This window comes from Coenobita brevimanus, chromosome 55, assembly GCF_032717465.1.
Source record: "Coenobita brevimanus isolate Jiangsu-jjx chromosome 55, ASM3271746v2, whole genome shotgun sequence".
Lineage (NCBI taxonomy): Eukaryota > Metazoa > Arthropoda > Malacostraca > Decapoda > Coenobitidae > Coenobita > Coenobita brevimanus.
In genome coordinates this window covers 20,784,086-20,808,132 of record NC_137008.1, presented here as the reverse complement: position 1 = coordinate 20,808,132, position 24,047 = coordinate 20,784,086, and the positions used below count along the sequence as shown (strand labels likewise).

Here is a 24,047-nt window from a genome sequence, read left to right as displayed (position 1 = left end):
GGGCAGATTTACCAAAAGATATAAAAACCGTCATTCGAGATGGATGGATTTATTCTCACGGATTCCTTCTCACACCTACAACTTTATCCTGTAAAGACCAGAATGATTTGGAAAAACTGTGTCGTTAAACTCTAAGTACACGACCGGAAGTTGCAGATATATTTGGAACACATGAGTGTAACTCGACAACATACATTTCCTTCCCAAAGAATCCGCTATTACACTCTTTCCTTCCCTTGCCCCTTATCCCCCACCTTCTGCCAGGGTCCCGCCAAGGGTGGTCGTCGCAGGACGGGTCAGACTGGAATGCAGCAATATGACTTTCCAAAGTTCTCCTCTGTCTGCGTTTCGTCTTCGCCTTAGTTATTCTCTTCCTTTGCCCCATGTCTTTCCATTTTCCTTCCCCTGACATTCTTCTGTTTCATTTTCTGTCCCCAGGTCTCTTGCCTCTTTTCTCCACTGCTATATTTTTCTCTTTTGGAACCAGAATCTTGTGAACACATTGACCAAGATCTCAGGTTCTGCTGCCTCATTGTATTCCATTTCTGTTGCTTTCCTAGTCTTCATATTATGCTTTCTCTCTTTTTCCCTCTATAACAGATATATTACAATTTCTACACAATACTAATGTGCACAATTTTCTACAGTATTTCCAACAATAATTTTCATGCTCCAGATTCGTTAGCACAAGAAAATCATATCAAACTCTTGAACTCTTATGAAACTTGAAATTTGCTGCAACCCCTATATCACATATTTTATGTTTTTGATGCCATGGAAATATGATCTTTATAATAGTGATGCGAATGGGAAGGGGATTGAGAGACGAAAGATTCGAAGCATTTAGCAGAATAACTGATTAGAGGAGAATCAAACGTCCTGGATCTTAACTAGTTCAATCAGATGATGCATTTTATTTTCTACTAGCAGGGGTACCCGGCGTTGCTGGGTTAAAAAGGCGAACACTCTAAACCAACTTGTTCTAGTTCAATCTTTGTTTCTACTCCAGAAGGACCATGTACCTCTTATGCTTTTGAAGAGAGATAATAAGAGGTTCAGGAACTTTCTATTTTTATTTCTATTCCACCTTAGACGATTCCTGTGCTGTTCCTCCATCACTTCCACCCTCTGACTTCATAATGGCTGACAATAAACTTTCTTCAACTAATGTATTTTCTGCCAACACTGGCCTCAGTACTAACAAGGCATATGGGCCTGAAGGGGTCCCTCCTATTTTCCTCAAGAACTGTGCTTCTGTGCTTACATCCTGCCTAGGTAAACTCTTTCGCCTTTGTCTCTCAATTTGTACCTCTCCTTCTTGCTGAGAGTTTGCTCTCATTCAGCCAGTCCCAAAGAAGGGTGACCATTCCCAACCCTCTGACTATCCTCCAATTGCTTTAACATCCTGTGTCTCAGTGTTCGAGTCTATTCTTAACAGAAAAATTTTAAGCATATTTCCTATCACAACCTTCATTCTGATCGTCAGTATGGGTTCCATCAGGGACGCTCCAGTGGCGATCTTCTCACTTCCCTTTCAGACTCCTGGTCATCCTCCTCTCGGGACTTTGGCGACAGCTTTACCATTGCACTTGACATCAAAGGCTTTCGATCGAGTCTGGCATAAATCTTTAATTTCCAAACTGCCCAATTACGGTTTCTATCCTCCTATCTGTGCCTTCATCTACAGCTTTCTTTCTGGTTGTTTTATAGCTGCTATTGTAGACGGCCGTCGTTCTTCTCCTAGATCTATCAATAGTGGCGTTCCTGAGGGCTCTGTCCTATCACAACTCTCTTCCTCTTATTCATCAATGACCTTCTAAGCTGAACATCTAATCCTATCCACTCATACTCTATGATTCCACCCTTCACCTTTCCATTCAGTTCCCGCAACATCCATCTCCGCAGTTACTTCAACAAACAAGGGACGAGACTATGGCACATTTAATATCTGAGTTGGCTCTTGTCTCTGACTGGGGTAAGAGTAATCTTGTTGTTTTTAATGCATCAAAGACTCAGTTCTTACACCTATCAACGTGACAAAATCTTCCACAGGAGTACCCACTAATGTTTAATAGTATCTAGCTCAATCCTGCATCATCCTTAAACATACTTGGGGTTTCATTCTCTCGGGATTTATCTTGGAAAGATCATTTTACATTCTTGTAAAATCAGCTATGCCGATTCAGTACCTTCTTTACCCCTGAACAATTGTTGACTTTATACACGGGTTTTATTCACCTCTTTGTAGAGTATAACTCTCATGTGTGAGGATGTTCCCCACATGCAGCTCTTTTGAATAGAGAGGAGTCAAAGGCTTTTTGTCTCATTAACTCTCCTCCTCTTACTGGCTCCCTTCAACATTTGTCTCTTCACCACACTGTTGCATCGTTATCTCGTTTCTATCACTGCTTCAGTGGTAACTGCTCCTCTGAACTGTCTGCTTGCATCCCTCCACCTATACAACGGGCGCGTAGCACCCGTCTAGCAACAGACTCTCGTCCCTTTTCTGTCCAGTTCTGTAATGCAAGAGTTAACCGTTACTTCCAGTCCTTCATTTATGCAACAGGTCATCTCAGGAGCTGCCTCTCTCTATCTGTATTTCCTACTTTCTATGATCTCCAGTCTTTCAAGTGCAGTGTGTCCAGGCATCTTGAAATGAACGGATCTTGGATTTGGCCGTATGTTTTTTGCTTTTTTTCTTGGAAGGAACAGTTTGCGGGTTCCTGGCCTTTGTTTCCTTCTTCCTTGCATTAAAAAAAAATTGTGTGCACTTGTTTACTATTACCGGTGACCTAAAATGACCTTGAAGGTCGACCTCACATAGCCTATGTCCTAACTGGAGGTCATGTGAGTCTCCACGCCAAAAATGGGCTGCAGGACACCCGACGTTGCCTGGACCAAAAAGGCAAACACTACACCTGTGACCTAAGATTACCCAGATCTGAATTTGGTCCGCCTAAAACCATCCTTGGGTCACCTTAATTTAGAATATATTTGGGTTTGGGGGTCTCTGGCCCTTGGTTTGAGCATGATTGAAGAACAAACAAACAAACAAACCACATGGCCCTTATAATGGTTATTGCTATCGCCAGACCATTTAACCCCTTAACCGTGGGGCATCACTTTCGTGACATTCGGGAGCAAGAGATCATACCGCGGGGCGTCACTTTTGTGATTCTGTGTTATTTTGAATTCGCCCGGGCTTTCAACTGGTGGCTTGTATCATCTATCAGTACTACCAGTGTCCAGCTATACTCAGTTCTGCTAATGTCACCTGTACTCCCATCCACTGTTGATAATTTGGCCATTTTTCTCCTGTCCTTGACTCCCCCCCTCCTTACCTCCCCTCCATTACCTTCTCCTCCCGTCTGACCAGCTGCGATGTGCTACACAAATCCTGGTGGATTTTTCCACTCATTATATCCATTGAAATGTGCCCTTTGCCCTATTCTTAAACAAAATAATATATAAAAGAAAGAGAAAAGATAATTGATACTGCCATACATGTGGAATGAGCTAATTATCACCTGGCAACACCTCACATGCACTCGTTTGCTAAATTTACCTGTTTATTTCCACTTGAAATATGCTGTATGATCTGTTCTTATAATAAAAATATATATAAGAAAGGGAGGGAGAAGCCTAAGTGATATTTACATTCACCTCGGACTACCTAATTTATTATGTATTGTCTAGATTTCCTGCCAATCATTTCATAGTGTATATATTAGCAGCTGTCACCACGCTGTCATTGGCAACCCTTCACTGCCCCTAGGCCTCAGTATTCAGTATATTGTCATCTTTCAAGGTGAAACCACTTCAGATTCGCACCTCTCCAATTCCGCCGCTTTTTAGCCCCATGTAAAGGGCCTTGAGACCTCCACCCCTACTAAACCTCGTGTGTAGGGGTAAAGGGCTAAGTGACTCTGCTGTGGAACGTGAACTGGCTAATGTGTCAATGATAATGATGGACAGTGACTACGATCTTTCTGGTGACTCTAAAACAGTGCAAGTGGAAATGTAAATATTGTGTAAAAAGCAAGTGAAAGCAATGAATGTAAATATAACTGAACAGTGGGAATTAGTTTTATAAGTTACTGCAAGTGACAGTGCATAACATAGTGTAAATAAAATAAAAATGTAAAAATTGTAAATAGAATAGAGAATGTAAATAGAAATGTAAATAAGTAGTAATATAAAAATACGAGTATATGTACTAGGAGGAATGAAAGTGAAAGTGAAAGTTTCGCTCTAGCATGTATGAATACTCGGAGTTTGAAAGTGAAAGTGACAGCTTTGCTCTCTATGCTAGTATGCAGTACGAGAAAGTGAGTGCCTGGAGTGAAAATAAACAACTAGTCTATCTGTCTATCTATCTATATAGGCTGCTTCCCCCAAGGAAAGGGAGGTAGCCAAGACAGGACGACACACTCCCCATTTACTCCTCCATTCAAACACATTCGTTAGCATCTTAGCCCCAAAGGGGTGAAAGGACAGATCCTCACCACACCACACTGCACAAGGGTCAACTGCGCAGGGCAATTAGTGACATCCGCAGCAGGGCCCTACAGCAGAGCTGGTTTACCCCTGCCACATCATAATAGAGCCATCCCATTACCCGCACCTGACCTGACTAGCTGATCAGACCAAATGTGGGAGATTGTCCCCTCAGGGCTGAGTCATCATTTATTCATTCACAATTTCTCTCCATTTATTTCTGTCACACACAGTCACTCTTCCTTGCTCAACAGACATCCTTCTCACATCCAGCACTCTCTTCACACTGTCCATCCATCTTATTGGTGGTCTCCCTCTCAGCCTTACACCTCTCACATGAGATCTAGTTATCTTTTTCACCAATCGCTCATTATCCATTCTCTCCATATGCCCAAACCATCGCAACACCCTCTGCTCAACTCTATCAGCCATCTCCCGAACAACTCCAGTTCTCCTTCGCACTTCATCATTTTGCACTCGATCCATACGCGGCACTCCACACATACACCTCAGACACCTCATCTCCATTACATTCAAACTTTTCCTCTCTGCTACACCCATATTCCATGTTTCAGCCCCATACAACTCAGTCGGTGCCACACACCCTCATACAGCCTTCCCTTTACATCCATTCTAAGTGAACGACATCTAAACACCTTTTTCATTCCTCCCAGCACCTTTCCTACTTCATTCATTCTAAACTTCACTTCTGCATCTATTCTTCCATCCACAGCAACATGTGACCCTAAATATTTAAAACACTCTACCTCCTCAAACAACTCACCATTCAAAACTATATTCATCCCCCTACCATCTACCAACCTCGTACACTTCATCACTTTACTCTTATTCTCATTTACTTTCAATTTCCTCCTTTCACACACCCTTCCAAACTCCTCTACCAACTGTCTCAATCTATCCTCTGAATCAGCCACCAGTGCAGTATCATCTGCAAACAGCAGCTGCTTCAGTTTCCACTCTCCATCATCAACATTCACCAGACTTAGACATTCCCCTAGCACTCTTGCATTCACCTCCCTTACAACACCATCCATATAAATATTAAACAACCAGGGCGACATCACACATCCCTGTCGCAGCCCCACTCTCACAGGAAACCAATCACTCAACATTTCCCACTCTTACGCACGCTCTACTATTTGCATAAAAACTCTTCACCCCTTTTAATAACCTACCATCAAGTCCATACAATCTTTAAACAGTCCACAAAGCCTCCCTGTCAGTTCTATCATACGCTTTCTCTAAATCCATGAATGCCCAAAACACATCTTTGCCTTTCGCTAAATACTTTTCACACACTTGTCTCACAGCAAACACCAGATCCACGCATCTTCTCCCTCTCCTAAAGCCACACTGCTCATCACCAATCACTCCCTCTGTACTCTCTCTAACTCTCATAATTAACACTCTACCATACACCTTACCTAGAACACTCAAGAGACTTATACCCCTATAACTAGTACATCTATACTTATCACCCTTGCCTTTATACAATGGGACCACACAAGCACTTGCCCAGTCAATTGGCACCATACCTTTCACAAAGCACACATTCAACAATCTTACTAACCAGTCTACAATAGTCTCTCTACCACCCTTCAGGCATTCCACAGCACACCCATCCATACCTGCAGCTTTCCCTGTTTTCATCTCCTGTACTGCCTTCTCCACTTCCTCCTTCGTGATCAAAGAATCGTTCAACTCACCCAACACATTTATTCCTTGCACCCTTCCATCCGCCACAATCTCAGCCACACTTTCCTCCTCTACACTTAACAATCTTTCAAAATACTCTGCCCATCTCTTCCTTACTGCATCCATCTCAATTAACATCCTTCCATCCTCTGCTTTTACTCGCTCTTCCTTCCCAGTCTCTCCCTTTTGCACCCTTTTCACCTTCTTCCAGAACATTTTCTTATTCTGTTGAAAATTCTAAGTCAGCCGCCTACCCCATCTCTCATCTGCTGCCACTTTAGCATCACGCACAGCCCTTCTCGCCCTATTCCTCTTTTCCTTATACCTCTCATATGACCCCTCATCCTTCCTCTGCAGCCATGCTTCATATCAAAGTCTCTTCTCAGCCACAGCCATACTTACTTCCTCGCACTACCGTTCACTTCCTTTTCTTACACCACCACCCACACATCTCATACCACGCACCTCTTCTGCATGCCCCACCATAGCACTCTTAAACAACTGCCATTCCTCCCCCACACTGCCATTTTCCTGATCTTTCACTGCATTCCACTCATCTTTCAATTTCCCCTGATACTCTATCATTTTCTCTCTTTTATCCAACTCACTCACTTTCAAAACCTCCCTGCCACACCTAACCCTCCTAGGTCTCACCAATCTCTTACCAACTCTTAACTTTCCCTCCACCAGGTAGTGGTCAGACATACCTTCACCCTCCCCGCCCAGAACTCTCACATCCAACAAAATTCCTATTACATTCCTGGACACAACCACATAGTCCATCAAAGCTCTATCAACAACCCTTCCACCCTCCTGTCTCACCCATGTATACTTATAAATATCTTTCTTCTCAAACAGCGTATTTCCAATCACCGTCTCTCGCTCAACGCACATCCCTATCATTCGTTCCCCATTTTCATTTCTTCCAGGCACACCATGCATACCAATTAAACCTTCAAATGCTTCATTTCCCACTCTAGCATTCAGATCTCCCATTATTACCACATTCACATTCGCTCCAAAACTCTGCAGACACTCATCAACATCATCCCGGAAAGACTCCCTCTCTTCTTCATCCCCTTCACTACCAGGCCAATTTGCACTCGCAAACACCCACAACTCACGTTCAATTTTCGCTTTCACCCACATCAGTCTCGATGACACCTCCTTTCATTCAATCACACACTGCTGTACTTCTGGACTCACTAACAAGGCCACACCTTCTCTTGCCCTTCCTCTATCAACACCTGACAATCTTCCATTCACACTTCCAAACATAGACTCCCCCTTCCCTTTCATCTTCATTTCACTCAAAGCTAACACATCCAACTTCCTTATCACAAACTTTCTCCCAGTCTCCTCCCTTTTAGCCTCAATCGTACTACATCCACGCACATTCATAGACCCAGTCTTCAGGGTATGGGGATAACTCCATCCCCCATCCCTTTCTCTAGCCTGTCTCTTTTTAGGAACTAAAAAACAGAGGAGGGGGTCCCTAGTTCCCTCACCCCGCCCCTTTTAGTTGCCTTTTACGACATGCAGGGAATACGGTGGCAGTATTCTTCCTAACACAACCTGGCCACAGAGTAGTAGTACCACCCCATAGTGTGGCCAGATACCGCCACCGGGGAGGGGGGGGGACAACTAGTACTGAAAGAAGCTCATAGATAAATATTGTATATATAAATAAGTGTAATAAAGTACTAGGAATATAAAGTGTGAGTGTGTTTATAAATAATAAATGACAGCTCCGCCTCAGAATACCATCGGGGAACGAGCACGGGAGGAAAGCTCGTATGCGCTCGTAATTTATATTGCTTTCACAGTGTTATTTTTTTGGAAAATGGATTCCAAACTAATTGAAATTAATAGAATAGTGTTTGTTGTTATAATATCAGGCAGTGGTAACCATATTACGGGGTATTGGGAAGTGTAAAGTGGAGATTTCGTTGCCCAGCTTCAGAAGTCTCCATAAGTCCTACGATTGTCGATGAAGGCTCAACAAACATCCCAGGGGAAAGCTGAAGGTATGTGCCATAGGCATATATAATTTAATATTCTAGGACTAATAACTGATTTTTGGCAAATATTATTAAAAAGTCAGTTGGAGCGCGAATATCCTCGCGGGACGCGCAAGGAATGCAAAAACATCCCCGCCGTGTAGGGCTTAATGACCGAATTTATAACCAACGGCACCAGCACTCTAGTTTCATCACAAATACTTTACTTAAAATTACCCAAGGATACCATCCTTCTGTGGACGACATGGTATCCAGATGCACACTGTGTAAACGCTGCAGTTTAATTTGTATTCCTGGATGCAACTTGACCGAACCTAATAAACCTTCCAAACAAACATCCACATCTACTTTGTTACCTAATTATGGGAAAGAGAAGATCGATTAGGAAGGGCAGGAAACAAGGAAAAATATAATAGGAGGATGTTCTCGAATAAGGAGTTTGAAACTTAAGAGAAAAATTTTGGTAACTCTTGTAACTGACTTCCAAATGCAAAGGAAACCAGGACCTTTATTACTGGGTTTATTTTTTTTCTCGGTACTTTACCCCATCATTCTGTATCCGTTTCTCTAGTCTTAGTTCTGCAGTGGGCTTCTCTGAGGTGAATGAAGTCTTATGGTTCTGGCCCAAATAGATGACAGATATCTCACTTCCAGCTCAATCATTTAAATAAAACAGTTTTTAGTCAGTTGTATTGGTTATTTATTCATTTATTTATTTTACCGATTTAGAGTTTTCCGAGTACGGTGCGATCGTGTGGCTTAAGCAGGAAATAATTTAAAATGAGTAGTTTCCTGTAAGCCAAGAAACCATTTATAACGCTGGGTGGTAACGACATAACCAAACCATACGTGCTCCCTACGTGTCAGCAAGTGGGTTGGTGGAGGGTTAGTGTCTCTCCCCGTAAAACAAATAACTCAAAGTCAAATGGCCACCCCGTACGGCATTATGGCGTCTGGCAATAGACAGGTAGATAGACTTGCAAGGTAGAAACAAACAGTTACGGTGGGCAAGCAGTGCCTAAATGCTGGTGGCATGAGTGTGAGAGAGGTGACCCGCAGCACCTCCGTTTGATGACCCACCACGAAATCCATGACTCATGAATCTCAAGAAACAGAGTGAATTGTCTAAGTCCTAAGTCGCATACATCAATAATTTGAAATATTTGGGTGGGAAGGGAGAGAGATGTATAACAACTGAAACTACCTGGGAGGAGAAACTAAGAAGGGCTCTGAGGGAGGGATGGAACGATTGGGAAGAGGGAAACGAGAGGGAAGAGAGGAAGGAAGAAGAGAGAGGGCATTAGGGAAGCTATTTATAGAGTGGGAGCCAACATAAGAGGATTTGGGAAGGATGGAATTTACTTAGAGGGAGGGAAGTGAGAGAGTTGTAGATACACGAGTGGAATGGAAATTGTTAAAACCGTTTCGGTACACGAGTGGAATGGAAATTGTTAAAACCGTTTCATTATGTTTCATCTTCTTCTGTCTTTTTCCTACTACAGTTTGATGGTAATATTCAGAGCTTAGGAGAGACCCTTTGTTGTGATCTGTTAATAAACAATATATGTTAACGTCCAGCACAACAGGAGGTTTGTCCTAAAGTAAATTAAGTTTTCTGGCAGTAGCAAGAATAAGATAAAGACGCCATGATAGTGATGGAGAGTGAAGCAAGATAAGGGACAGGATGATGAATGCTGGAGTGATAGGACATGGCGTGAAGATTTAGTTATACACTAAGAGAAGTGGTTCGGAAATAGTGCAGAACAGGTGATGCTACATAGCGATGGTGTAGCTACTCTCTCGGCCTAGTTTAACTGGCAATTAAGAAACCCATATGATATTCTAGAACACAACACAGAACCATTGGTTTACACCACCAAAAAGTGACCAGTAAAAATAAAAATGACATGTAGCGTAAACCATAACGTGCTGATAGTTGTTTATATTTATGCATTTCCAAATACACTATACTTCAGCAGGTCAGTGCGTGTAACTGAAGGTGTTCCATTAACCCTTTCAGCATCAATGATTCATGCTGAGAATGATCTCTCTTAATGACAAAGGTCTCCCCTAAAGAAAATAAAAATGTTTGACAGTAACGTGAACAAAATATAAAATATGTCGTGAAGGAGTTAAGATGGTTGCCAGGCAGCTCGTCGGTATTTGTAACCCTATAACGTCCTGTGCAACAGGAAAAATGTCAACGTGTAACGAAATGACTCAAGATTCATTAAGAGATATTGCTATTGTTACTTGTAATTTTGTCATGGGTACCACCCGTGCTTGTGTGAGTTTGGTAAGTTGATAGCTCAGTGTCAGGCTAATGTTAATGCCGTGTTAACAATTGTGTAAGCTACAACACCTTCCTCTTCCCACCGTGCACCATATCCTCGTGGCGACTGCTGAGTCATACAAGTTTTGTAAATTTAGAATAAATAAATAAATAAATAAACATCATACAGTTTTTCTGGCTATGAGGCGCGGACCGCAGATAGTTGTAGAATAGGAGGCACAATGCATTTGGGATATGCCCATACCTGCTATGCAGCCAAAGGAGCTGCAGCCTATAATCTTGATGAATATATGCGCCTTAATGCTGTACTGCACACTAACAGTGTAAAACAGAATATCAATATCATCGTTCACACAATATATATACTGTACCTGTATACCTTAAAGCAAAATAATAGAGAAACTTCACAAAAACATCGGCATGTTAAAAGAACTGATATACCTGACCTCGTAATATGTAGCCACGTTCGAGTCTCGACGACTGTACAACAGATCGTTTGTTTATTGCTTGTCTCAGATTTGCATCCACCTTGTTAAGCTATATGATCTTTTCACCGGGAGATGTGAAGGTGCAAATCCGTCCTTTATCATATAAACGATTAACTTACCCCTTAGCTCGTCGCTTTTCACTACCTATTTACTATCCTCCCTACATTCCTTATTACCTACTCACTTTCCTACCTACCGTATATTGCAGCTACCTACCCACCTACATATTTGCCCACCTATTTACCCACCTTATCTCCAGGTTCCCTGCATACCCACTTCCCTCTCTACCTACTTAGTCCCCGTCTACTTGCCTACGTATCTTCCCGCTTAGCATCCTGCCTGCCTGCCTCGCATCATACCTACCTCCCTTTCTGCCCACTTGCCTATTTCCTACCTACGGTCTTACCTATCTTCCTGTCAGTCTCCCAGTCTTCATAACTACATACCAACTTACTTAGCTGCCAACTTCCTGGATATAATGTAGTGCTAAGTACCCTATTTCCGGCAGTATGCAAGTGTCTCGTGAGTTTCATCAACATTGCGAAGACAACATAAATTAATGAATTTTCTGTGTTCTTTCAAAATATAATATTTTACAACAGTACTCATGTAAATGTTGCTGCATGCTGTGTTGCCTCACTGTGCTCTTGGGACTGACCTGAGCGTCATTACCACCAAAGAGAGAACACACTGTCAGCTTAAGAGGACTGATTTGACACGGCAATTGCAAACTAATAAATAAATAATAATAAAGCATAATTATAACACATATAGCGCGAACGTCAATTGGTTCAGGAGATATCACTCCCAGAAAAGTGTTACTGACACTCGGACCCACATAAACACGCACGCACGCACGGAAAGACCAACCACTTGCTTCCACCTGCATCATAGGTGGGCGGAAACATAATTAGATCGACATCTATAACCGTTTTCGTGAAAGAAACAAACAAACGCACAGACAAACACATACAGAAAATGACTTTAATATCTGTCTATCTATCTATCTATCTATCAATGTGTATATAAGTAAACAAAGACTGAGAATCGGTGCGTGAACATTCTCGGTTATGTTTTTAATCAGAAAGTGGCTGGAGGAAGAAAGTTTTGTGGCATATGTAACAGGATAGTGAGAAGGTGATGTAAAATACTCCAAAAGATAAGGAAAGATTTTAAGATGTCTCATCCATTCTATGCAGGGAAGTAGGGCACAGTGGAATTCTTTCTCTTAACCTTCTTTAATTTATTTTCCTGTATACACTGAGCTGTATAGCCATTGGCACCGGAGACTTCGTTTCACCAATTTCTTTGCGATTAAAGTTGTATATTACCCATCACCGTTCGCTTGTACGAGTAGGAGTATGTCTCTGCGTTATTATATTTTGTATGAGTACCACAAATGACCGTTGTGAAGGTTTGAGATGCAGAGTAAACCGATGACAAAGGGGCATTTTGTCGTCACAAAAGACAAAATTATATATTAATGCCTTAGGGGCAAAGAGTGTAAAATTGAACTATTTGATAGATTTAGAATGAGAACAGTATACAACGCAGTGGCATCACCAATACTTTTCCAGCCAACACACACACACACACACACACACACACACACACACACACAGGCATATATATATATATATATATATATATATATATATATATATATATATATATATATATATATATATATACAGAGAGAGAGAGAGAGAGAGAGAGAGAGAGACAGACAGACAGACAGACAGACAGATATAGATATGGATATAGACATAGATATAAATACATATATAGATAGATATAGATATAGATAGATAGATATAGGTATAGATACAGATATAGATATAAATACATGCATACTGTACATAGAGAGAGAGAGAGAGAGAGAGAGAGAGAGAGAGAGAGAGAGGGGCATAGGAGGAATGATCAAAACGTTCGGCGAATAGTGCTGCTAAAAATCAGTGAGTTGAAGTATGTGAGGGTTGTTGGCGATTGTTATATGGTCCATCTTTCAAGCTGCCACCAGCCAACTGACACCACAACGGCACAGGCCAGTATGCAGCGGCAACACATACAGTGAGGTGATGTCTGTTGCATCTGACGCATTCGGGGAAATGCCACAGTTTGAGCAACTTGCAGTATCCAGTCATTACTGGCTGGGAAAAACATTCTGCTCGTGCCGCATCCACCTTATTCACCCGACTTGGCTCCTTGTGACTTCTGGTTGTTCCCGAAACTGAAGCGCAAGATGAAAAGGAGTAGTTATGAAACGGTTGAAGACATCCAATCCAAGTCGACAAGCCTTCTGAAGGAGATCAGAAAGGAGAACTTCCAACAATGTTTCAGGCAATGACAGGAATGATGGAACAAGTGTGTGTGTGTGTGTGTGTGTGTGTGTGTGTGTACAGAAGGGGAGTACTTTGAAGGGGTGGTCTATATTATGCACCTAATGTTCAATAAAATACGTTATTTTAACATTCACCGAACTTTTTGATTACTCCTCCTACGTACTTTATATATATATATATATATATATATATATATATATATATATATATATATATATATATATATATATATACAGAGAGAGAGAGAGAGAGAGAGAGATTATATATATATATACATATATATATATATATATATATATATATATATATATATATTGTTACATAGCCTATGATTTCATCATCCTTTGTATAATTCTAATGTACAGTATGCTGCATGTTTGATCACGATTCGCCACGTGGCTTCCATAGTGACCAGGCTTGCGTGTTCTACCTCACTCCCCCCTTCTCCCCCTTATAGTAGAGTAAGTCGTTCTTTCTGTTGTTCAGAGCAGGAGTGTCAACTCTTCGTCCTCTATGCCTTCATTTGCACGTCCTTCTTACAAGTTGAATCAAGCTCTGCCGGCCCCCTATATAGAGCTCAGTCTCTGCATTAGTTGCCACTTAGATCTACTCCTCATTCTGTTCACATCTCTGTCCTCCCCTGTACAGTATATTATTATTTTTGTGAGTGCTCAGGAAGTCTCCAACCATCTAGCTGCTGTATAATTTGAGTATAAGTGTTATTACCATTTTTCTTGTACTGTATAGCATAAGGCGTTATTTCGTAAGCCTGGTAATGTTTTTACTGTCAGCCAGTATTAGTAATATTTTGTATCTGTAATAATATTATATCTTGCTTTAACTGAGCATTATCCGGTTTTCTCATTTTATCAGGGCTGATCTAGATAAATTTGCTCTTGCTAAATTCGTGTTAATAGAGGCTATTGCAGTTAACCATATATGTAACCTGTTTTGCCATTACATTATCCTTATGAGTCCTGAATGTTTAGTTGTTAGTTTGAGCATTAAACTTTAACTTGTAATTTTACCTAAGTCTTTTGTTTTGAACCTGGAACTTTGCGGGACAGTAGTGATTTTAGTATTCTCACTTGAAGTGTTCATTATCTCTCTCTCTTCCGTAACATAAATTTGGCGACCTCTTGTCAGGATATTCAGGATATTATCATAAGGATATTGCTTGATATTTTGTGACTGTGATTTATTCATGATGTCTACTATTACTACTCTTGATGAAGCCAAAGATTTTTTGTCAAATGTGCAAACAGTGTGTGATGTAGAAAACAGAACAAAGAATGAACTAATGAACTTAAGCTTGTTGCTCAACAATTGGGAATTGCTGTTTGCTCTCATCATTCTAAAGATCAAATTGTTGGCATGATTAATAAAAGCTTGTTTAATGTAACTCCTCCAGATGAGCAAACGCAGATTGAAATAGCTAAGTTACAGCTAGCCGTGCAGGAGGCTTGTGCTAAGGAGGCTGAGTTTCAGGTTCGTGCTAAGGAGGCTGAGTATCAGGCACGTGCTAAGGGGGCTGAGTCTCAGGCTCGTATTCAGGAGGCACAGGCACAGGCTCAGGCACAAATTGAACTTGCTAGGATTCAGGCAGACCATGAGTATCGCATGAAACAAGGTGGAACTGGATCATCTAGCTCTGATGATTTTGATGTGGCTAAAAACGTTAAACTTGTCCCCCCTTTTAATGAATCTGATTTAACAAAGTATTTTCAGTTGTTTGAGAGGGTAGCTACAGGTTTTAATTGGCCCAAAAAGTATTGGCCAGTACTCCTTCAGAGTGTTCTCACCGGTAAAGCTCAAGTAACTTATGCATCTTTGCCTCAGGATCAATCTGATAATTATGATGTAGTTAAGAGCTTGATTCTTAAGGCCTATGAGCTTGTTCCTGAAGCCTATAGAGTAAAATATAGGACAACTTATAAGCAAGATAGGCAATCCCATGTTGAGTGTGCAAAAATCAAAGAAGATCTGTTGGAGCAGTGGTTAAATTCTAAGAATGTAAATTCTGATTTTGGTAAATTTAAGCGGATGATTTAGCTGGAGGACTTCAAAAGGTGTATTAATAAAGATGTAAGCCTATATCTTGATGAGAAAAGAATAGATAATTTGTCTGAGAGTTCCCAGAATTCTTTAACCGAGTTAACTGAACCTGCTTTGAGGGGTAAATTAAATTCTCATGATGAAGCTCCTCTTTTGAGCAGTAACGTGGGTAACACTCTCAAGAGTTCATGTGCTAATTTCCTGTCTGATGGTTTTGTCAGTCCTCTGGACGGTAATGACAGGAAATCAGTTAAAATATATCGTGATACAGGTGCTTGACAATCCCTTATGCTGACCAGTGTTCTGGGCTCTAATGTTCATTCCTCTAATGAAACTGTAATCTTACAAGGTGTAGGGAATAATTACTTCTCTGTCCCTCTGTGCAGAGTGAATTTAGAGTCTGGTTTTGTTGATGGTTCCGTTATGGTTGGGTTGGTTGAGACACTCTCAATGTCAGGGGTAACTTTCTTACTTGGAAATGATATTGGTGGAAGTCAAGTGTATCCAGCTCCTCAGTTGTCTAGTGAACCAGTGACTGCGACCCAGGATTGTGATATCACTGATATGTTCTCTGCATGTGCTGTCACTACAGTAGGGCTAAGTCTAAAGTTACTAGTGACTTAGAGGATAATGATGATGATGATGATGATGTTATCCTAGCTGACACTTTTCTTGCTAATTTGGACCACTCACCAGATGAGGCAGTACCCCGTAGTGTTGATAATTTGTCTCGTCAAGAGTTGGTTGAATTGCAGGTTGCTGACCCTGAGTTGAAAGGTCTAGCTAACTCTGCTTCCAGTGAGGAAGAGTCAGCTGGTGCTTCTACTTGTTATTATATAAAGTCAGGAGTACTTATGAGAAAGTGGAGACCCCCAACAGCATCAGCCGACTGTGAATGGGAGGTTTTACATGAAGTTGTCATCCCATCCCTCGTGTTTGTAGGCAGGATATCATTAGAGTGGCTCATGATTCCAGTTTGGCAGGACACCTTGGAGTGAGGAAGACTGTGGCACGCATTTTGAAACACTTCTACTGGCCAGGTATCTTCAGAGATGTTTCCTGGTATTGTAAGTCTTGTCACACCTGTTAAGGTGTGGGGAAGTGTAATCAGACCGAAAAGGTTGCACCTCTAGTTCCCATTCCTCCTTTTGAGGCGCCATTGACCCGTGTGTTGGTGGATATTGTGGGCCCTCTTCCTAAGACTTCTTCAGGATTTTTTTATGTGTTGACCGTGATTGATATGGCTACTCGTTATCCTGAAGCCATTCCACTTAGAAATATCTCAGCAAAGAACGTGGTTAAGGAAATGCTAGGGTTCTTCACCAAGTTTGGTCTGCCCAAGGAGGTACAGTCAGACCAGGGAAGTAATTTCATGTCAAATGTTTTCCAGCAGTCTCTGAAAGAGTTGGGCATCACCCAGATCATATATATATATATATATATATATATATATATATATATATATATATATATATATATATATATATATATATATATGTATATATATATATATATATATTTATATATAGATTTATATATATATATATATTTATATATATATATATATATTTATATATATATAATGAAATTTAACTAAATATTAAAAATGTTTCATTACAACATTACATTATTTTATGCTATTTATGGTATGACCGTGTATTCTATAATATGACTACCTGGCAGTTTTACAGGACAGCTAACTGCCCTTCCAACATACTTTCCTGTGTATATCATCGCAAGCAGTGACTGTTACAAACAACCGATTTTGTAAGTATATAGGCTGCTTCTGAGATAAGACAAAATAACAAGAAACACGCTCTTCTTACTGCAAAACAAGACATGGCCACACACACACACTTTGAACACGCACGTCCAACACATCACTACACCACAACGCCCATAAACACGCCCACACATTTCTACTCTCTTACACTCCATACCTGCACCGCCTCTTTGCTACTAGAGTTATTCTCCCACCTTAATGATCCTTTGGTGTTAGGCCTAATGCCCTATTAAGAAAAAAAAATATCGTGGGGTTTCGATAATAAAATATCCTCTGATTTGTTAATAGTTACTATTAAGAAGCAAAGTCTTACAGCTTTTTTTTTTTTTTTTGTGTCCGACTCTGGGCATAGGCTTCACAGCCTGGTATCAAGGCCCAGCAGTCCTCCTACATACCATACACCTCTACATGTCACCATTTCGGCGCTAACACCCACCGTCCATATTGAATACATGCTAGGGCTGTCTCATACAGGACTTGTGTATTGGTATTAGCGGGGGTATTTTTACGACATGTCGGCGGGTCTTCTGGTAGATCAGTAAAGCCTGATTTAATGAAATTCAAATCCTTAAACTGTTCCCTGCCCCAGCCGGGATTCGAACCTGGGTCCGGTGGGACTGCAGGCCACCTCTCTACCGATTGAGCCACCGCTATAAAATCTGGCCTTCTGTCGATGAGCAACTAATCCAGTAGTCCAACCATTATGATATATACAGGCAAGCTAAATGTGTAAATATAGAAAATAGGCTGTAGCTTGACGGTAACAGGGTAACAGTACTCATACTTTGATATTCGACGATTTGAATGAACCACTGTCACCCTTGATAAACTTCTTGTGGCTTAAGCCACACTTTATTAAAATCTGATAAAAACTAACCAATGCATAGGTGTTACTTATGTCTGTTTTATCGCTCTATAGAAACAGTTATGGATGTTCAACCACGACATCGTGTGAGGCCACCACGAACGAGGGCTAACCGTCCAGAGGTTATCTCCCATCGCACCAGGATTGTTGCTTATCACGAGTCAGGGAAGGGGATACGGGAGATAGGTCGCCTCCTCGGTATCTCCAGAGATACTGTTAGGCTTTGGCTGAGACGATATCAAAAGGAGTGTCACGTGCTCACCCGGCCCCGACCAGGTGGACCAAGAGTCACCACACCTGAGGAGTATGAACTGATAAGAAGAGAAGCAGAGAGAGCACCACTATCAAATGCTGTGAGCATAACAAATACAACCGGACTTCACTGTCACCCGATAACCACCAGACGACGCTTACAGGAGAGTGGGCTACGGTGTGTCATACCAGCCCACAAGGAAACCTTAACAGAGGTGCAGAGAGAGGCACGTCAAACGTTTGCCCAGACATATGTGAATGTGGGGGATGACTTTTGGAAATCGATTATTTTCACAGATGAAAAGTGTTTCACGTCTGTCTCGATAGCCACTCGCCAGTGTTGGAGATTGCATAATACGAGGTATGTGCGTAGAAACATTCAGGAGTTATCAAAAAGTGGGCGTGTGACAACCTCCCTCCATGGATGGATGTGGTGGGGAGGTGTAGGTGAACTGTCAGACATTGAGGGGCACATGAATGGAGAACAATATATAACTATATTAGAGACCTCCTTTATCCAATCGGTGCGGGCTTATGCAATTCCTGAACCACAGCCCATACATATGGTGCAAGACCGTAGCCCAATTCATACATGTCGTACGGTCAGGCGTTGGTTCGAGGCTCGCCCAGAAATTATTCTGTTGGATTGGCCTCCTAAAGGAGCAGACTGCAATCCAATAGAGAATCTCTGGGCATTTATGGTTCAGGAATGGGGTGTGGAGGAAAAAACTAGGGAGGCAGTGAGGCGCAAGGCAAGATTGGTATGGGAGGGAATAAGAAACAGGCCGAACATATGTAGCAATTTAGTAGAATCCATGCCTACAAGACTACAGAAAGTCATAGAAGCAAATGGAGGCTGGACAAAATACCAAACTAGGTCCAACAGGTATTTCAGCGATAGAGGCCTTGTAATGTAACTACAGTATATTACACGTGATATATGTTTGATAATGTTATTGTGTTGCAGGCTGGTAGTTGCACACTGCATACTGGTTGTTTCTATTTTATGTCTAAAGTGTTTGGGATACTTGTAATTATTATCTAAAATTTTGGGGATACTTGTAATAATTAGGTCTAAAATTTTTGTGAATTGTATTTAATAAACTTGACAAATATAAATCCGGTGTCATCTCATTATCCAACGCTCGTGTTATACAACACTGTCGATTCTATGTAATGTGAAATAATAATTTATATCTGAAAAGCATCACCATTTTAATGAGATTATCATATACGGCAGAATGACTGTAAGAATGAAGAATGAGTGTGAAGGAAACACTGAGCTTCAGGAGGAATCACGATCATAATGAACTTTCACTAACGTTAAGCTTACCAGATTTTCGTGCTAGATAATTATACACAATAGATACGAGTAATCACATTAAAGAAACAATTACTGAGGAAGAATCTTGATGTTACAGTACACACACACACACACACACACACACACACACACACACACACACTGAATACCTGTGTGTTCACTGGGTGGTATGGAAGTGCTTCGTTTGATTCGTAATTCTTAAAAACTTATGGGTATATTCCTTTGTGTCCCTGTTTAAGGTAAATATTTGAGGAATTAAAATGCAGTAAAGAAATATATTGATATTTTTGCAGCCAAAATATTATTGCATAGTATAACAACAGCAAGAGTTGTACGGTTTACATGACAGACAGTGAGTCAGGACTCTTTTTCTATTTTTCGAAGCTTATGTGTTCGTGTGTGTCTGGTCTTGTGATAGTTTGAGTGGGCTGTCGTCCAGAAAGGATCCGAGCCATATCTCCGGCCCAAACTCAGGTGGGCTAGAGATTGTGGTGCGTGAGTGTACATAAGTAAGTTTGATTTGTTAAAGGGATACTGGCAAGTACCTATGACTGAACGTGCTAGGGAGATCTCATGTTTTGTGACCCTAGGAAAGACTTTTGCATGTTCTGTAATGCCATATGGTATGAAGAATGCACCAGCCACTTTTCAGAAGCTCCTGAATGTTGTAACAGAGGGTTTGGCAGGGTGTGTTGTTTATATTGATGATGTATTAATCTTCAGTGACAGCTGCAAAGATCACCTATTCCATCTCAGTAAATTTCTTGAGCGTTTGGTTCAGGCTAATCTTGTAGCTAATTTATCAAAGTGTGAGGTTGGTCAAGCTAAAGTTCAGTACCTTGGGTACGTAATTGGTGATGGACACGTCGCACCACCAGGAGCTAAGGTTCAGGTTATAAGTGATCTTCCCAGACCTAAAAGTAGGAAAGAGCTACAAAGATTTTTGGGAATGGTAGGTTATTACAGGAGATTTGTTCTTAACTTTTCAATTCTTGTATCACCACTTACAGACCTACTGAAAGAGGGAGTTAAATTTGTCTGGACCGATAACTGTGAATCCTCTTTCAGTAAACTTAAAGCTATCCTATTAAGTCAGCCAGTGCTCGCTACTCCAAATTTTGCTAAGCCTTTTAAGATGGCTGTTGATGCAAGTGGTACAGGAGCTGGGGCTGTTTTGCTGCAAGAGGATGATCAGGGTATTGAACACCCTGTATCTTATTACAGTAAGAAGTTCACTCCACCTCAAAAGAACTACTCAACTATTGAGAAAGAGCTTTTGGCCTTGATTTTGGGTTTACAGCATTTTTCATTTTATTTGTGTTCCGGTTTTGACCCCATAGTCATTTATACCGATCATAACCCACTGAAACTTCTTAGTAAGTTTAAAGATAAAAATCAGAGATTGACAAGATGGAGTCTACTTCTTCAGGAGTATTCATTAGACATACAACATGTCATGGGGAAAGAAAATGTTATTGCAGATTGCTTATCTAGACTTTAGACAGATTGTTTTAGAGTAATAAGAAATTTCCTTTGTAAATTTCTTTTTCTTTGTGGGGAGGTGTTACATAGCCTATGATTTCATCATCCTTTGTATAATTTTAATGTACAGTGTGCTGCATGTTTGATCATGATTCGCCACGTGGCTTCCATAGTGACCAGGCTTGCGTGTTCTACCTCACTCCACCCTTCTCCCCCTTATAGTAGAGTAAGTAGCTCTTTCTGTTGTTCAGAGCAGGAGTGTCAACTCTTCGTCCTCTATGCCTTCATTTGCGCGTCCTTCTTACAAGTTGAATCAAGCTCTGCCAGCCCCCTATATAATGAGCTCAGTCTCTGCATTAGTTGCCACTTAGATCTACTCCTCATTCTGTTCACATCTCTGTCCTCCCCTGTACAGTATATTATTATTTTTGTGAGTGCTCAGGCAGTCTCCGACCATCTAGCTGCTGTATAATTTGAGTATAAGTGTTATTACCATTTTTCTTGTACTGTATGGCATAATGTGTTAATTCGTAAGCCTGGTAACGTTTTTACTGTCAGCCAGTATTAGTAATATTTTGTACCTGTAATAAATTTATATCTTGCTTTAACTGAGCATTATCCGGTTTTCTCATTTTATCAGGGCTGACTTAGATAAATTTGCTCTTGCTAAATTCGTGTTAATAGAGGCTATTGCAGTTAACCATATATGTAACCTGTTTTGCCATTACATTATCCTTATGAGTCTTGAATGTTTAGTTGTTAGTTTGAGCATTAAATCTTAACTTGTAATTTTACCTAAGTCTTTTGTTTTGAACCTGGAACTTTGCGGGACAGTAGTGATTTTAGTATTCTCACTTGAAGTGTTCATTATCTCTCTCTGTTCCGTAACAATATATATATATATATTACATAACTTTTTGATCACTACTCGTACGTGTATATATATATATATATATATATATATATATATATATATATATATATATATATATATTACATAACTTTTTGATCACTACTCGTACGTGTATATATATATATATATATATGTGTGTGTGTGTGTGTCTTTAAATTTGGTTTTGAGGTAGCTTTTACCTTAATCAGTAACATATTTTGGCTGGCAATTAGCTTTCGGCCCCAGAATGCTTTTGTTTCATGGCTCATGGAGAAAATTCCCTAATTAACTAATATTTTCCCATGGACATATATTCTCATAGAACTATTGTCTCCAAGGTCTTATTCTCACCATTGGTATTATATTCTCAAGGACCAATTTCCTTCATTAATTTACAGTCCCTTCATAGGCCAATTTCCCTTCTATGGATGTTTGCCCATTGATTTAATTTCCCCCTGGACCTATTTTCCTCATGGACCTCCTATCACTCATTTACAAATTTTGACCCAACAGAGGAAACATAGCATCTACACATGAACCTATTTCTCCCATGGGTGTATTTCCCCAGTGGATTTTAATTACCCACTCAGCCTAAGTTTAGATGTATTACAAAAGCGTGGATTTAAATCAGGTCCATATCCGAACAGCGCGTGATAACATAATGTATATTCATAAATGCATAAAGGAAGCTCAGTCATTCCATGCTTATTTCAATGAGCAGAGTGTTAAGCAACACAGCCGACTGTATTTGTCTTCATGAAAGTACTTCATAGCATTAGATTACAACCTAGATGGTTAGGATCACATATCAACCAGCAAAATTTGTAAGTTGAAAGAGACTGGAGAAAATGTCATCTCGCAGTGCAGCAGGTACATATTAATGAATCAGTACATGAGACCTTTGGATCTGCGTTTCAAGGCAAGGGTGTATGTATATCTTATGGGTACAAAAGAGCTTTATCCCATGCACACTATTTGATGAGAAAATTTTTTCAGATGCATTCACCAAATGCTGGATATACCATTTACACGAGGCATGGCGAAAAGGTACAAAATATAAAGACAACAGATAAACAAGCCAATGGTTGATTCTTTTGTATGATTTTCATTTCATTTTTTCACTGACCCAGCAGGAGGAAGAGATTGCCTTATTGATGTTTTGGTGAAAGACGCAACACTGGATAATAGATAACTGCATTATGAGGAATGTGTTAACAATTAAGTGTTATCCTTCTAATATCAAAGAGTGGTTGTTTCACCTGTCTCCCCGTCACAAATCGTTAAATCTTGTTGGATTCAAGGACATAGAGGCTTCCCAGGTAATACAAAGTTAGATTTCCTTTCCTAGCCAGCCAATTCCCTTCACCTTTCTTTCTCCAAGTCGATTCCATGCTCGGGTTCCTTCCTTCCTTTGAACTCTTACTATTGCAGGATTGGCAATCTCTCCACTCACACAAAAACACTAACAAACTATATTCTGTAAATCTTTTGCTTTTTCTTGATCCTGCCCTGGACACACACACACACACACACACACACACACACACACACACACACACACACACACACACACAAACGACGCTGGGAATCCGTACTTAGTCATCTTCGAGTACGCCATACTCGACTTACCCACGGTCACTTCATGACTAATGATCAGCCTGGCACTTTTCAGTGTTTCCCACAAACCTCTACACTGTCCCCAACTCGATAACATACGACAACTTCTCATTAATGGCTCGACTTCGTCGGATCCAAACATCAGTGACGTTCTACATAAATCTTGCTCCTTTCCCATGACTGGTATTAAGTCCATTCTCAGTCACAGTAACGTTTTTCCAACTTAAAAATCGTCTTTGCCTGTCTGCCGGATAATGTGTCTCATTTAGTTAACTATAAAAAATCTTTTTCCTCTCTTCCACCACCTTTCTCTACCACAGTGCCTAATGGCCTTTGTCACCTGCCGCAAGAATGCTCGTTCATTCATTATTCAGTCAACCTATCAAGTATTTTCTTAGAAATGAAACCAAATATTCTCCG

At 40.6% G+C, this 24,047-nt stretch overlaps 1 pseudogene; it reads left to right on the top strand.

Annotated features, from left to right (window-relative positions):
• The first annotated feature begins 18,122 nt into the window (after positions 1–18,122).
• LOC145401273 (uncharacterized) overlaps positions 18,123–24,047 on the top strand; it is a 79,004-nt pseudogene continuing 73,079 nt past the window's right edge.